This window comes from Apium graveolens, chromosome 2, assembly GCF_009905375.1.
Source record: "Apium graveolens cultivar Ventura chromosome 2, ASM990537v1, whole genome shotgun sequence".
In the NCBI taxonomy this organism is placed as follows: domain Eukaryota; kingdom Viridiplantae; phylum Streptophyta; class Magnoliopsida; order Apiales; family Apiaceae; genus Apium; species Apium graveolens.
The window spans coordinates 305837804-305852426 of NC_133648.1; positions in this window are offsets into that span (position 1 = coordinate 305837804).

Here is a 14623-nt window from a genome sequence, read left to right on the forward strand (position 1 = left end):
TAGAATAGAATATCCCTAAGGGATTCATCTCTTCGAACACTCCTTTTGAAGCTATCACAAGTGGCCAAATTCTCTAACTTTACGTTTAACCTCTTTTCAAATCTGTGCAGCCTGCTTGGCATTACCTTGCTTGTCGATACGAGCACTTCTTTCAGTCCAGACATTTTAAAAAGTAATTGAAATTAAAAGGGTATATAACATTTTTTCAAGAGACAATAAATAGACGTCTATGGAATAAGTGCTCATGACTTTCAGTACTAGAAGTGCATAGTGAGAAACCTTGTGTGACATCCATACCAAAGCGCTGCATCCTATCACGAGTAAGTAACCTCTTTTTCATTAACAACCATAGAAGCATAGAGCAGTTCGGGATAGCAAAAGCATGCCATAACATTTTTAACCAAAGAGCCAGATTCACATTTCATGGCCTTAAAGATAGCCAGTAACATTATCATCACTGTGTTGCCCATTCCAAATAATATTATCTCTAGCAGAAGGATTATCACCTGAGTAGATGTGCCTGAGTTCATTAGCCAAAACATGATTCGTAAATTCTTAAATTTCAACCTTTATCATCATTAACTTACCTTTTCCAAATTGGTATGACGCGTGAAATGAATGATGTCCTCTAAAATATAGTGAAGAATAGGCGTTGCCAGAAGAGGAAGTCGGATTTCTACCAATTTGATAAGCATTCTTACCCATTGCAAAACATCAACTATTAATAAATTTCCTGAGACTCCAAGGGCATTTATATGGAAGCTTCATTATCCAAAACGGTTTGTTTGTCAGAATACAAGAATGCAGCCAACAAATCCAAAGACATTCCTTCAGATTTACAATACGCCAAATTTGAAAACTGATTGCACTTCTATTCCACGTCTCCAGATCTTTATTCTAACCCACCCTGATCCTTAACAGTCAAGTATTTTAAATCTTTGTTGGGAAGTGATGTTGAGAAACTCACTAACAAGTATAGCAATATAGAGGCAAGTGTATAAAGAATTTAACAAGTTTAGGCCAAGACCACAGTTAACAAAACAAAACATGCAGTTAAACAAAATCAGTAACTGAAATAACGAAGAGAGAAAGAAAAATGTACCCGAAACCATAGCTTTCAACAGTGACTGAAATAAAGGTTTACAGATACAAAATGCCAAGAAAATAATCACAGCTGAGTCACCAGGCCTTGCTCGAAGTCCTGGCTGCTCTTGAAGAGATTATTGCCCCCTACCTGCTGCGTTTGGGATGTGCGCAATATCTCCACCAGGATAAAACAGCTCGGAGTTTATGTTAACAGCAGCAACAAAACCTCCACTTCGACCAGCACCTCAGTCGCCGGAAAATATCAGCACTTCAGGACTTATGGGAGAGAAATGCAGAGAGGTTGAAGAGAAGAGATGAGAATGTAGTGTGTTGTATATATTTATTCATTCAGTTTAGCCTCTATTTATAGGAGAGGAAAAATGAAACTGTCAACACACTTAATGTCTGAATTAAACTGCTTCATTAATAAAAAATAAAAACTGATCAGATTTTGAATTCATTAATGAAAAAAAACAAAACTGATCAGCTTTTGAATTTAAATTATTTGTAACAGCTTTTCACATTAACACCCACATTATTATCAGAACTTAAGTTAAGTTCTGATTTAACTCATCAGTACTTAAGTTCTGATTCTGATATCAGAACTTGTTAAGTTCTGATTTTATTCATCAGTTCTTAAGTTCTGATTCTAATATCAGAACTTGTTACAGATCAGATTATTTGCAGGTTCAATATATTTAGACTACTTAGCCTATTTCAGAACCCAGCCCAATAATCCAATCACCGATAAATAAATTCGAATTAAAATAATTCTCAAATAAATAAAATCCTCACCCAGGTCGCCTCGCGTACGCGAGACGCCGAGACATTCGCCCAAATCGCCCTTCGACCCGGTCCGGTGCGGTGCGGTGCGTGGCGGGGCGGGGCGCGCGTGTGTGTGTGTGTGCGCGTGAAGCACACAACAACACAATGGACCATCACACACCTTAGTAGTTGTATACTACTCATGTGGGTAATACCATATAAAGCACACAACCCCCTTTATTTATTTCAATGTGGGACAAACATTCTCAAATTTTCCAAGCTTTTCCAAGCTACTTTCATCTCTCATTTCATATGGATTTCATTAAGAAAATTCTTAAAACCATACATGAAAATTTAAGTTCAAATATCATTGAACAATTTCCAATCATTAGATTTTAGGATTAACATCAAGAACATAATTAAATTAAGCTCTAAAATCCTAATTTTCTAACAATCCCCCACAAATCCATACAGAAATGTGATCAATTTCCCATCATGACTTGTTTTTCAGAGTCGGTACCCTTCCGGGTTTGAACCCTCCTAATTCCTCTACTTCAATGGCTATCGGACTCAGATGGAATGTTTCACCTTGAATCTTAATCCGGGTAGTATAACCATATTCCATAGACGACGACAAGTCAAAGGTTATGGTGCCAATCTACGGCTTTGAGACATTAATGGTCATGTCTCGATCCTGTTCATCGAATGCTTCAAGGATTAACCCTATCCTCTTTTGCGACCACACAATTACATTCGCTTAGCTGGGCATCTCCAGAGATATACTGCCTCTATCTCGTCAAATGACTTGATCCCATTCAGAGTTTTAACACTCTTGCTTTTCTGGCAGTGTCAGTACCTTCTAGGTTTACAGGGGATAGACTCAGATACTATAGTATCATCTATGTAGCAAAGGTACTATCAACTCATCCTTACAGCTTGTTATTACCCATTGAATACACTTCAAGGGATCTCCTCTCATGTGTATTGGGTTCCCACTGTTGATGAATTATGATGGGTTGACAATCCCATCCCCAACCTTGACTTAAGGACCACTGCAGGTTCCAGTCCTTTAGTAAGAGGATCAGCTATATTATTCTGAGTTCCTATGAACTCTATAGCTATGATCCTATCAGTCACTAAACCCCTTATAGACTTGAGTCTAACTTGGATGTGTCTCTTAGTTTTAGCATTATGCTTTTTACTGCTAATCTTGTCGATAGTTGTTCGACTATCACAGTGAATAGCAATAGCAGGAAGCGGTCTGCTTACTACAGGTATTGCAGACATAAGTCCATGTAACCATTCAGCCTCCGTCCCTGTGGCATCAAGTGCACACAACTCAGCCTCAAAAGTAGACCGAGTAACAATAGTCTGTCTGCTTGACTTCCAGGATATTGCTCCACCAGCCAAGGTGAACACGTATCCAGTCACTCCATTGGAACCAGACTTCTTAGCTATCCAACTAGCATCACTGTACCCTTCAAGCACACCAGGAAATCTCCTGTATTGTAAACTAAGGTACATTATGCCTTTTAGATATCTAAGTACTCTATCAAGAGCATCCCAATGAGTTCTGTTTGGACAGCTTGTATATCTCGCCAATTTAGACACAGAATATGAAATATCTGGTCTAGTACAGTTAGCAAGATACTGCAAGCTCCCAATAATCTGAGAATACCTTAACTGAGACACAGGTACTCCTGAAGTATTCTTGACAAGGGCAACTTTCGAATCATAAGGTGTACTAGCGATTCTACACTGTGAATAACCATATTTCTCAAGTATAGATTTCTCTATATAATGAGATTGAGTCAAGGTTATTCCTTCAGTGGACTGAATCAATTTGATTCCAAGAATCACACTTGCCTCACCCATATCCTTCATTTCAAAATGCCTTTTCAAGAATTCTTTAGTCTCGTTAATAATCTCAATATTGGTTCCAAACAATAAAATATCATCCACATATAGGCACAAGATAACACACTCATTACCTTTAACTTTAGTGTAGACACACTTATCACTTTCATTAATCTTATAACTGAAAGGCAATATAGTTTCATCAAACTTTTTATGCCAATCTCTGGGAGCTTGTTTTAAGCCATAGATGGACTTGATCAACTTACATACTTTCCTTTCATTGCCTGATGCAACAAATCCATCAGGCTGATCCATATAAATCTCTTCCTCAAGTTCACCATGAAGAAAAGCCGTCTTTACATCCATCTGATGGATGATAAGACCATGGACTGAAGCCAATGCTATAAGCATTCGGATTGTTACCATTCTTGCAACTGGAGAGTATGTATCAAAATAATCAATTCCTTCCTTTTGCTTAAAACCCTTAGCTACCAGTCTAGCTTTGTAGTTATCTATTGAGCCGTCAGGGTTCAACTTCCTTTTAAAGACCCATTTGCACCCAATAGTAGAACACCCAGGAGGGAGATCAACCAACTCCCATGTTCCATTGGAAATAATAGAGTCAATTTCACTCTTGACAGCGCCCTTCCAGTGCCTTGACTCAGAAGAATCCATAGCTTGCCGGAAAGTTAAAGGTTCGTCCTCGATATTGTAAGTGATGAAATCACCTCCAAAATCCTTGACTATTTTTGCACGCTTACTTCTCCTTGGTTCCTCTAATTCCTTAGGAATAGAGCTACTACTAGGTTCCGCCCCCACATTTGTCATCTTTTCCACATGATCAGGAATAGAACTTGATGTGTGAGTAGGATCTTCCTCAGAAGTCGTTTCAGGTATTCCAGTCTTCATAGGGTAGACATCCTCAAAGAATGTCGCATCTCGAAATTCAACTATCGTGTTTGCCACTATACCATCTATGTCAGATTTTAACACTAAAAATCTCATAGCTGTAGTGGTTTCAAGATAGCCCAGAAAGATACAGTCAACAGTCTTTGGACCTAGTTTCTTTCTCTTGTGTTCAGGAACAAGCACCTTAGCAAGGCACCCCCACACACGAAGATACTTAAGACTAGTCATCCTGCCTTTCCATAACTCCAAGGGTGTTTTATCCATGTGTTTCAGAGGGACTCTATTCAAAATATGGCAAGCCGTATTTAGAGCCTCTCCCCACATGTATTTAGGCAACCCAGAGTTAATAAGCATACTATTAATCATATCTTTAAATGTTCTGTTCTTTCGCTCAGCAACCCCATTAGACTCAGGTGTGTATGGTGGAGTAACTTCATGAACTATACCATTGTTTGCACAAAATTCATTAAAAGCATTACTCGTATACTCACCACCTCTATCAGATCTCAATCTTTTAAGTAACTTACTAGTTTGTTTTTCTACTTCAGTTTTATATATAATGAATTTACTAAGTGCTTCATCCTTATGTCTAAGTAAATAAACATAACAATATCTACTACTATCATCTATAAAAGTAATGAAGTATCTAAACTGGTCCTTGGTCAACACACCACCAAATTCATAAATATCAGTGTGTACTAAATCTAACAAGTCTGAATCCCTAACAACGTTATGAAAAGGTTTCCTTATCTGTTTAGCAGACACACATACTTGACATTTAGAATTCTTTTCTATGGTATATTTTGGAATCAACTCTAAGTTCATCATGTTCTTAAGAGCACCAAAGTTTAAATGACCTAGTCTAGCATGCCATATATTTGAGGATTCAATACAATTAACAGTAGAAATAACATTATTATTCATACTTCCCAAAACGGGATCCGCATTAATAACAAATAAACCATTTGACAAGTAACCCTTGCCAAAGAATGTACCAGTGTGAATAAGAACTACTTTATTACACTTGAACGAAATTTCAAAACCACTAGAAACTAAACAGCTTCCACTTATTATATTTCTACGCATGTCGGGAACATGATGCACTCTCGTCAGAGATAGAATACGTCCTGAAGGGAACTTCAGATCCACGTTTCCAACTCCATGTACTTGAGCAGCACTAGCATTCCCCATCTTCACAGTCAGGCTATGACTCTGTTGATAAGATACAAATAAACTAATATCAGCACAAATATGTACATTAGCTCCAGTATCTATCAACCATTCATTTGACAGATAGGTAGAAAATATCACAGGGTTGTAGGATACATACCGGTCAACGTTGGTTTCAGAAGCCGTAGCCTCACCAACAACCATGTTCACTACAGGCCCACTTGCGGTTCCAAGCACAACATTTGCTTGTGCTACCTCGGTTTTCTTCGCTTTCTTCGTAGGGCAGTCCTTACTCCAGTGCCCAACCTGCCCACAAGACCAGCATGGTTTGTTTGCCTTGGGTTTCTTGGCCTTGTCCTTGTCACTCTTAGGTTTATTACTATTAGCTTTCTTAGCAAAAGCCTTCCTCTTTTGTCCTACAGTTGCTATGTTTACCTTCGAGGTACCGTGTTCAGTTGGCATCACATGTCCCTGTTTGGACTTGTGTTGTTCTTGCACCGAGATGTCCAGCATAAGGTTGGTCCAGGTGATCTCTCCTTTCTGTCTTTTCAGGGAGAGAGAGAACTCTTCCCAAGACTTCGGGAGCTTTTCAATCACACTCATCACCTTGAACTTCTCCGGGAGATTCATTCCAGACTCCTTCAAAGCATGCACTATCATCTCGAACTCATGCACCTGCTCAGTCATGGACTTATTGTCCACCAGCTTGAACTCGAGGAACCTTGCCACAGAATACTTTTCTAGACCTTGTGAGTCAGTATTATGTGTCTGGTCCAGCTTCTCCCATAAGAGTTTTGCAGAGTAGGCATCAGAAGAATAGACATCAAACAAAGTGTTTGTTAGTGCCGCAAGAATGGCCGCCCTAGCCACTCCATCCTTCTCAGCCCACTTCGCAAAAGCCTTAACTGTGTCAGCCTTCTCTTGATCCACTACTGGTTTCTCATATTCCACAACCGGCCACAGACCCTTTATAGTCAACCACAGCTTCATCCTTTTCTGCCAGCGAGAAAAGCCAATGCCACCATTGAATTTCTCCGGTAAACCGGTTAGTTCAACAGCCTGTGGGAAACTATAGGTGGTCCAATCAATGGCCCCAGCAGTTACACCCGAACTGCTACCACCACCAACGATAACCTCACTTTCGTTAACCATTATGCTAAATTCTAAATAACTAATAATCTCTTCAAGAATGTTGAGAAACTCACTAACAAGTATAGCAACATAGAGGCAAGTGTATAAAGAATTTAACAAGTTTAGGCCAAGACCACAGTTAACAAAACAAAACATGCAGGTAAACAAAATCAGTAACTGAAATAACGAAGAGAGAAAGAAAAATGTACCCGAAACCATAGCTTTCAACAGTGACTGAAATAAAGGTTTACAGATACAAAATGCCAAGAAAATAATCACAGCTGAGTCACCAGGCCTTGCTCGAAGTCCTGGCTGCTCTTGAAGAGATTATTGCCCCCTACCTGCTGCGTTTGGGATGTGCGCAATATCTCCACCAGGATAAAACAGCTCGGAGTTTATGTTAACAGCAGCAACAAAACCTCCACTTCGACCAGCACCTCAGTCGCCGGAAAATATCAGCACTTCAGGACTTATGGGAGAGAAATGCAGAGAGGTTGAAGAGAAGAGATGAGAATGTAGTGTGTTGTATATATTTATTCATTCAGTTTAGCCTCTATTTATAGGAGAGGAAAAATGAAACTGTCAACACACTTAATGTCTGAATTAAACTGCTTCATTAATAAAAAATAAAAACTGATCAGATTTTGAATTCATTAATGAAAAAAAACAAAACTGATCAGCTTTTGAATTTAAATTATTTGTAACAGCTTTTCACATTAACACCCACATTATTATCAGAACTTAAGTTAAGTTCTGATTTAACTCATCAGTACTTAAGTTCTGATTCGACTCATCAGTACTTAAGTTCTGATTCTGATATCAGAACTTGTTAAGTTCTGATTTTATTCATCAGTTCTTAAGTTCTAATATCAGAACTTGTTACAGATCAGATTATTTGCAGGTTCAATATATTTAGACTACTTAGCCTATTTCAGAACCCAGCCCAATAATCCAATCACCGATAAATAAATTCGAATTAAAATAATTCTCAAATAAATAAAATCCTCGCCCAGGTCGCCTCGCGTACGCCGAGACATTCGCCCAAATCGCCCTTCGACCCGGTCCGGTGCGTGGCGGGGCGGGGCGGGGCGCGTGTGTGTGTGTGCGCGCGCGTGAAGCACACAACAACACAATGGACCATCACACACCTTAGTAGTTGTATACTACTCATGTGGGTAATACCATATAAAGCACACAACCCCCTTTATTTATTTCAATGTGGGACAAACATTCTCAAATTTTCCAAGCTTTTCCAAGCTACTTTCATCTCTCATTTCATATGGATTTCATTAAGAAAATTCTTAAAACCATACATGAAAATTTAAGTTCAAATATCATTGAACAATTTCCAATCATTAGATTTTAGGATTAACATCAAGAACATAATTAAATTAAGCTCTAAAATCCTAATTTTCTAACAAGTGAGGTAGTGGTGAAGGAATTTCCAGAAAATATTAATCTCAACAGTCTCTCAAGTGATCAAGTGACTATTACGGATGCTCCTTTCACTAGTACATAGGTGTATAGTGCATTCAAATACATGGGTAAAAACAAAAGTTCGGGTCCCGATGGATTTTCTAAAGAGTTGCAGATGCTATACTCTTTATCTTTGACCGTACTTACATGCCAAAGGATTGTAAATTCTACAGCTATTGCCCTCGTTTCCAAGCATCTCAATCTTTCAAATATGTCACAATTTCACTCTATCTCCTGCTGCGATGTCTTGTACAAATGTAATACAAAGATGCTTGCACTGCGTGTGAAAATTGTCATGCCTCGGTTAGTTTCTATAAAACAATCAACATTTATACCTGGTAGACACATTGGTGATAATGCTCTATTCGCTCAATCTTTCTGTAAAGATTATTACTTACATTCAGGTGCTTCGAGGTTTTCATGTAAATTAGAAATCAAGAAAGGATTTGATACGCGCGCATAATTGGTCATTTCTTTTCATAACCTTGGCTCGTATGGGTTTCTTGGAGAAATGTATGGGTTTCTTCGAGAAATTCCTGGGATGGATTAAGTGTTGTATCTCTTCCTGCATGATCTTCGTCCGGTTAATGGATCATAAGAGGGCTATTTAAAAAGCGATTCGGGTCTCCGTCCATTATCACCTTACTTATTTGTGCTTGCTATGGAAGTCTTAACAAGCTGCATTCAAGAGTCAAGAAGCAACAAACTCAACTGATTTCTCTTTTCATTGGCGGACCAAAGAAGAAAAAACTACACATTTAGTATTCACAAATGATGTGTGTTCTCTAAAGGGGATGCAGATTCTGTTTGGTTGATATTCGAAGGAGTAACAAAATTCACTAGAATAGTTAATACATTAGTTACTCCTTCAAATATCAACCGAATAGAATTTGCATCCCCTCTAGAGAATACATATCATTTGCTAATACTAAATACGTAATTTTACTAGAATAGTTAATCCATAGTCAGGTGGATCGAGTATAGTTAATCAAATTGGTGTTTTATGGGAGCAAATGAATAGAATCCGCATCCAATTTAGAGAGTATACATCATTTGTAAATAGTAAATGAGTAATTTCACTACCGTAGTTAATCAGGCAGATGGAGTATATTAATCAAATTAGTATTATACGGGATAAAAGGTTACGGGGTTACTCACATTTTCTTGCCAAAATGTAAACTGAAAATAGAACATATTTCCATGAATCACAGACCCAAAAACTCCATGTTCTGCGACCTGCGACCAAAACATTAACGACCATCAAAGAGTAAAATTATTACATGGGCACCAACGTTTTACTACAATTAATCAGTCATTCTGGACTACAAAATTAATACATCATTAATATTACTACACTCGATTACTTACAATAAGAAACCAGAAATATCTAACCAATGCTACCGATGCATACAGATTACTCGTAAACTACGGGCATTAAATCTAAACGCCCACAACAAAATGCAAAAATGATCCATCTCCTTTGGAGTAATATCTTATAAAGAACATGGTTGATTATGCACAGATCATTCTCAAATCGAAAATCTGGGAGACCACTTGGTTTGCGGAACATTCCAAAACATATTGTGCTACAAATTATAATACTTTGCACATATCTTACTTGGAGAGCATGTTTTTGAGTTCTCCAATAAAAACGAGATCCCCACCTAACTTTTCCATATATAATTAAATAGTATAAAGATACATTTAAACATGTTTCATTACATATATTACACGTTCTTTCATTACATATAATTATATCATACACAGTTATTTTACACAAACACAAACTTTGTTAGAGCTAGGATTGATGAGGCTGTGGCCGTACTTAATTCCAGCTTAATTTAATATATTCGCAAGAATAGGGGCAAACAATAAAGCATACACTTTTCTTTTGCCTCAATTGCATGAAAATGGCAGAGAGCATGACCTGCAACTATCCAGACAAAATTGCATTTGCGGACGTCTTCTTTTTTCTTAGCATAGTCATAACAAACATGATAGAGTGCAAGGGCATCTTCATGTACATTTTTCCTATTCCTCGATGTTTCTGTTGAGCCTCAATATTGGGCTCATTATAATAAAAGCCCATTTACAGAAAGACCGAAAAAGGACTCATGGATAAAATAAAAGCAGCCACTCAGCTAGAGATGGGGAACACGAACACTATACAAGTGAGGATCTCGATTCCAACATTTGGCGCTAGAAGGAGGGAGTGTTCATGTTTTCTCGATCGATGTTATCCATTTTTATACAACTTCGGTTCTTATTTTGTTCTTAATTATCGATTAAGTTGTTCTCAGTGGCCGATTGTACTTCAGATCGATTTTGTTTGTGATATTATTGGTGCTTGATAGTGAAATATTTGTTACTACTTGAAATTCTGCCTCACTCGAGCTTGCTTATCGCCTCCGATCTAGATCTATGGTTGTGCCGAAGCACACCACTTCGATATTCAACGCGTCATGAGTCACAAACTAGGTACTTGATTTCTGTACTCAACTACATAGTTCTTCTTTGTATAATCTCAGTTGACTTGACTGATACGATTTTTATACGTTGATTAGTAGTAAAATTGTCAGAGTAGTGAAGTTGAAATCAATTGATTTAGTTAATCATGTTGATGAGAATTGCTAAGTAGGTTATTTTTTATTCATATAACTAGGATTGTTATGAGTAGCATTACACGCCGGGTGATTCCAATATCTCAAATTTTCATATGCGATTATTTAGATTTTTAGGACATAGTAGTTCGTGATGATTCATTATGTAGACATTTCTGCAATAACGGTGAATGCATATACATTTCACTTGTTCTAGATGCTGTCTATTAAGTGCATATTTTGTAGTCCAAAAATTTGATCATCATATCTAACTAACAAAAAAAATTGTAAATTGAACCTAATTTCAACCTGGTTTAAGCTATATGGGCATAACATTGTGCTTTAACATATATATTTTTGTCTATGACAATATTTAGTCCAACAAAAATGAGTTGCGAATCTAAAAAGGGCCTCCGTATGAGGTGGATTCTCCAATCTTCACAAATACAAGCTCAAATGCTTGACAAATTTGGTATCATGAATGTCAACGTATATGAGCTAAAAAGCTCATAGAATTCTAACAATTACGAATTCTGTAACTCGCCTAGACTGTTACAAAAATTGAAAAAAGCGAACTCCAAAGCTCGAATGTAGAGTAAAATCTCGACAGAAACAACTCAAAAGATTGACGAATATTTGACAAATATTTTTCGAGTACAAATTGCCAAGTGAATGTCAGAATTCGCCAAAAATCAAGGCCCAGATTGTTGACTAGGGGGGCTCTAAATCTTCCAAGAGCCCTTAAAGGAGATCGATTCTCCCTTAAAAGCTATAACTTGCCAAGTATTACTTATGTCTCCAAAAACCCAATATATGGTTAATTCTCCAAATTAAACAAAATCCTACGAGGCCTGATAAAAATGATAACAACTGTTTTTTAAACTTGACGGCACATTCAAAAATCACCAAAAGTAAATCTCCAGACTCGACTTGAACGAATCCAAAACTTGAGAATACTAGTCCTTGAAGGCAGCCACATTAGGTTAACCTAACAATGTTTTAAACATCGTCACATATGAGCTCCGTACTCAATATGGTCAAGCTCAAGACTGAAAGTACAAGCTTAAAAGCTTGAGAATTATGTGCTAGACATGAGACCACATATACATGTCACAAATCACAATCATTTGATACATCTCCTCGATTATGTATTCATCAATATAGGGATTACTAATTTTTAAGTTCACATTCGGAAGGTGACATCTAATAATACTGAATTTATAATGTTATTGTCCAGTTTCCCGCTCATGTGGCTGAAAATGCTTGTTAAATTCACCCAACTATTTCTCTATCTTCAGCTCAGATGCTACATGTGTGTACTTAAGAAGATTTTCTATTTTGATGGGCCGATTTGGTCAGCTTCTTTTGGGAATATTTTTCAATATTATTCTTCTATATGATTTTCATACAATATATTGAGGTTCCCCAGAATATACATTTAAAAAATAATATCGGTGTCGGTGTTTTATTGATCAGTAAGAACCTATCTAGAAAAAGGCATGTAAATGCTTGAATTTGTTGACATCGTGTGTAGCAACTGCATCACAAATGTTCAGTTGCGAATATGAAGTCATTCTTATAATTTAAAAGCAGGATCGGGCTACAAATTTCTTCAAGGTTACAAATTACATGATTTTATCTTTTTCAAGAAACAACTGCTTGCTTTACTTTTATGGTTATTGCCATCAAAATACGAGGAAGAGTTAAATGATGCGGGTTCGCAAATGGAGCATGCTGGTGTTGCTGAGACCGATATATTTACATGATTGAAGTACATTAATCTAATCTCAGGCTCTCTCATGCATGAGTCTTGATCATCAGCTGATTCGTTACTCATGTATTCTTCATTGTCCAGACTTGTTGCAGGGAATTCTGCACATTCAGAATGATCATTTTTCCGTGCTTCGCAATCATCTTCTATATTAAAGATACTTTTCTGCGACTACATATAAACATAGCCACCAATGTCTTGCTGATATGCAAAGAATTTATTATAAAGGTTAGATGAGTCCAACAGATGAGCATGATTGTGAGATTCATATTCTTCGATCTCATGTACATGTTTCGAGTGATTTTAAAACTTTTTTCTGGACTTAAAGTAAGTGTTGAATTTTAATTTTTACAATCTATGTATGCATATGATAGATTTTACTGTGAATTATTTTGAAACGGTTGTTGGTTTCATTATCTAATTTGTAGAAGATAATATATTCCATTGCTGGTTTCATGATCTAATTTGTAGAAGACAATATCTACCCGTTATATTGACTGATCAAGCGCTTGGCTCAACAATGTTCCTCCATCCCATATGAGTATAATAGGTTTAGCAGCAAGAACTCACCTTACATATCTTCAAATTTAACATTTCAAGGCACAAGAAGATAACTCCTTATTTGATCGGTTGTATGACCAAGGTAAATGCTACAATTCTACAGCACCTACTAATAAATGACTTTCTTTGCTTACTATCAAATTCGCTAGTCGAATAGTCAAACACTGAAAGACCGAAAAAGGACTCATGGATAATAAGATAAAAGCAGCTACTCAGCTAGAGAGGGGGGGGAACAGGAACACTATACAAGTGAGGATCTCGATTCCAACAGTTTCTTTAAAGACATCATAGCCATACATAATCTACAAGAGAGAAGAAATGAAACAAATATTTGGTTTGTCCCATGTCATATCAGGATATATATCCCAGTACATGTAAATTCATACCTCCTTGTATTTATTGATAACTTCATTCCCCAAGTTCGTCTCTGATTGATTTCTGGAACACAATGCGTCAGTCATCTCTAATTACCTGTAATTATCGTAATTTTCTTTCCAGAACTTCAATGCCGCATCAGGGATTGGAACATGCTCAAACAATGCCAGACTTCTGATTTCTACATGGGTTTATATCACAAAATAATGAGAAAAAATACTATTGAAATTTTATAGTCATCACTTTGTGCTACTGCATCAAACTCACCAAGGTACGTGACAAATGTTAAGAAGCACCACAAACTATAAATACATAAAATATCTCTATATATAATGGTATCACACCTCCATATAAAGATGTATCAAAAATTAAAATAAATAGGAGAGGTACAAACAGCTTCGGGGGATCATAATTCATAGATATATGCATGTTGGCAGTTTACAAAGTACGATATTCTTTTTTATTGTGTATTGATGAGGTAGCTTATCAATATGTACTAGGTTATATAATCCCAAATATAATATTAGGTCATATTATTAGGATTATCTATACCTACATAGCCATTGCAATCCCCACATTACTTTGAGATTGAAATATTGACTTGGATCTTTCATGGGTTGCGATCCAACTAAATTTCTCCCTTTTGAGATTTGAAAACCCTTTGGATGGTGGACTTTCTGCGATTAATTCAACCACGTTTATTTTATTATAGTTTTTGTATCATATTCATATTTCTACGAGCTGTCATCGAACATCTATGTTAAAGCAACTTCAATAGCATCTTGGACATTCCTTAAATTCAATACAAAATATGGGCTCTTAGTAACTTAGGACATAAATACGTATTATCATCTACAACAAAATTATTATTCATTCCTTGAATAATATTTTATTACAAAAAAGGGCTTTTCATCTCTAAAAG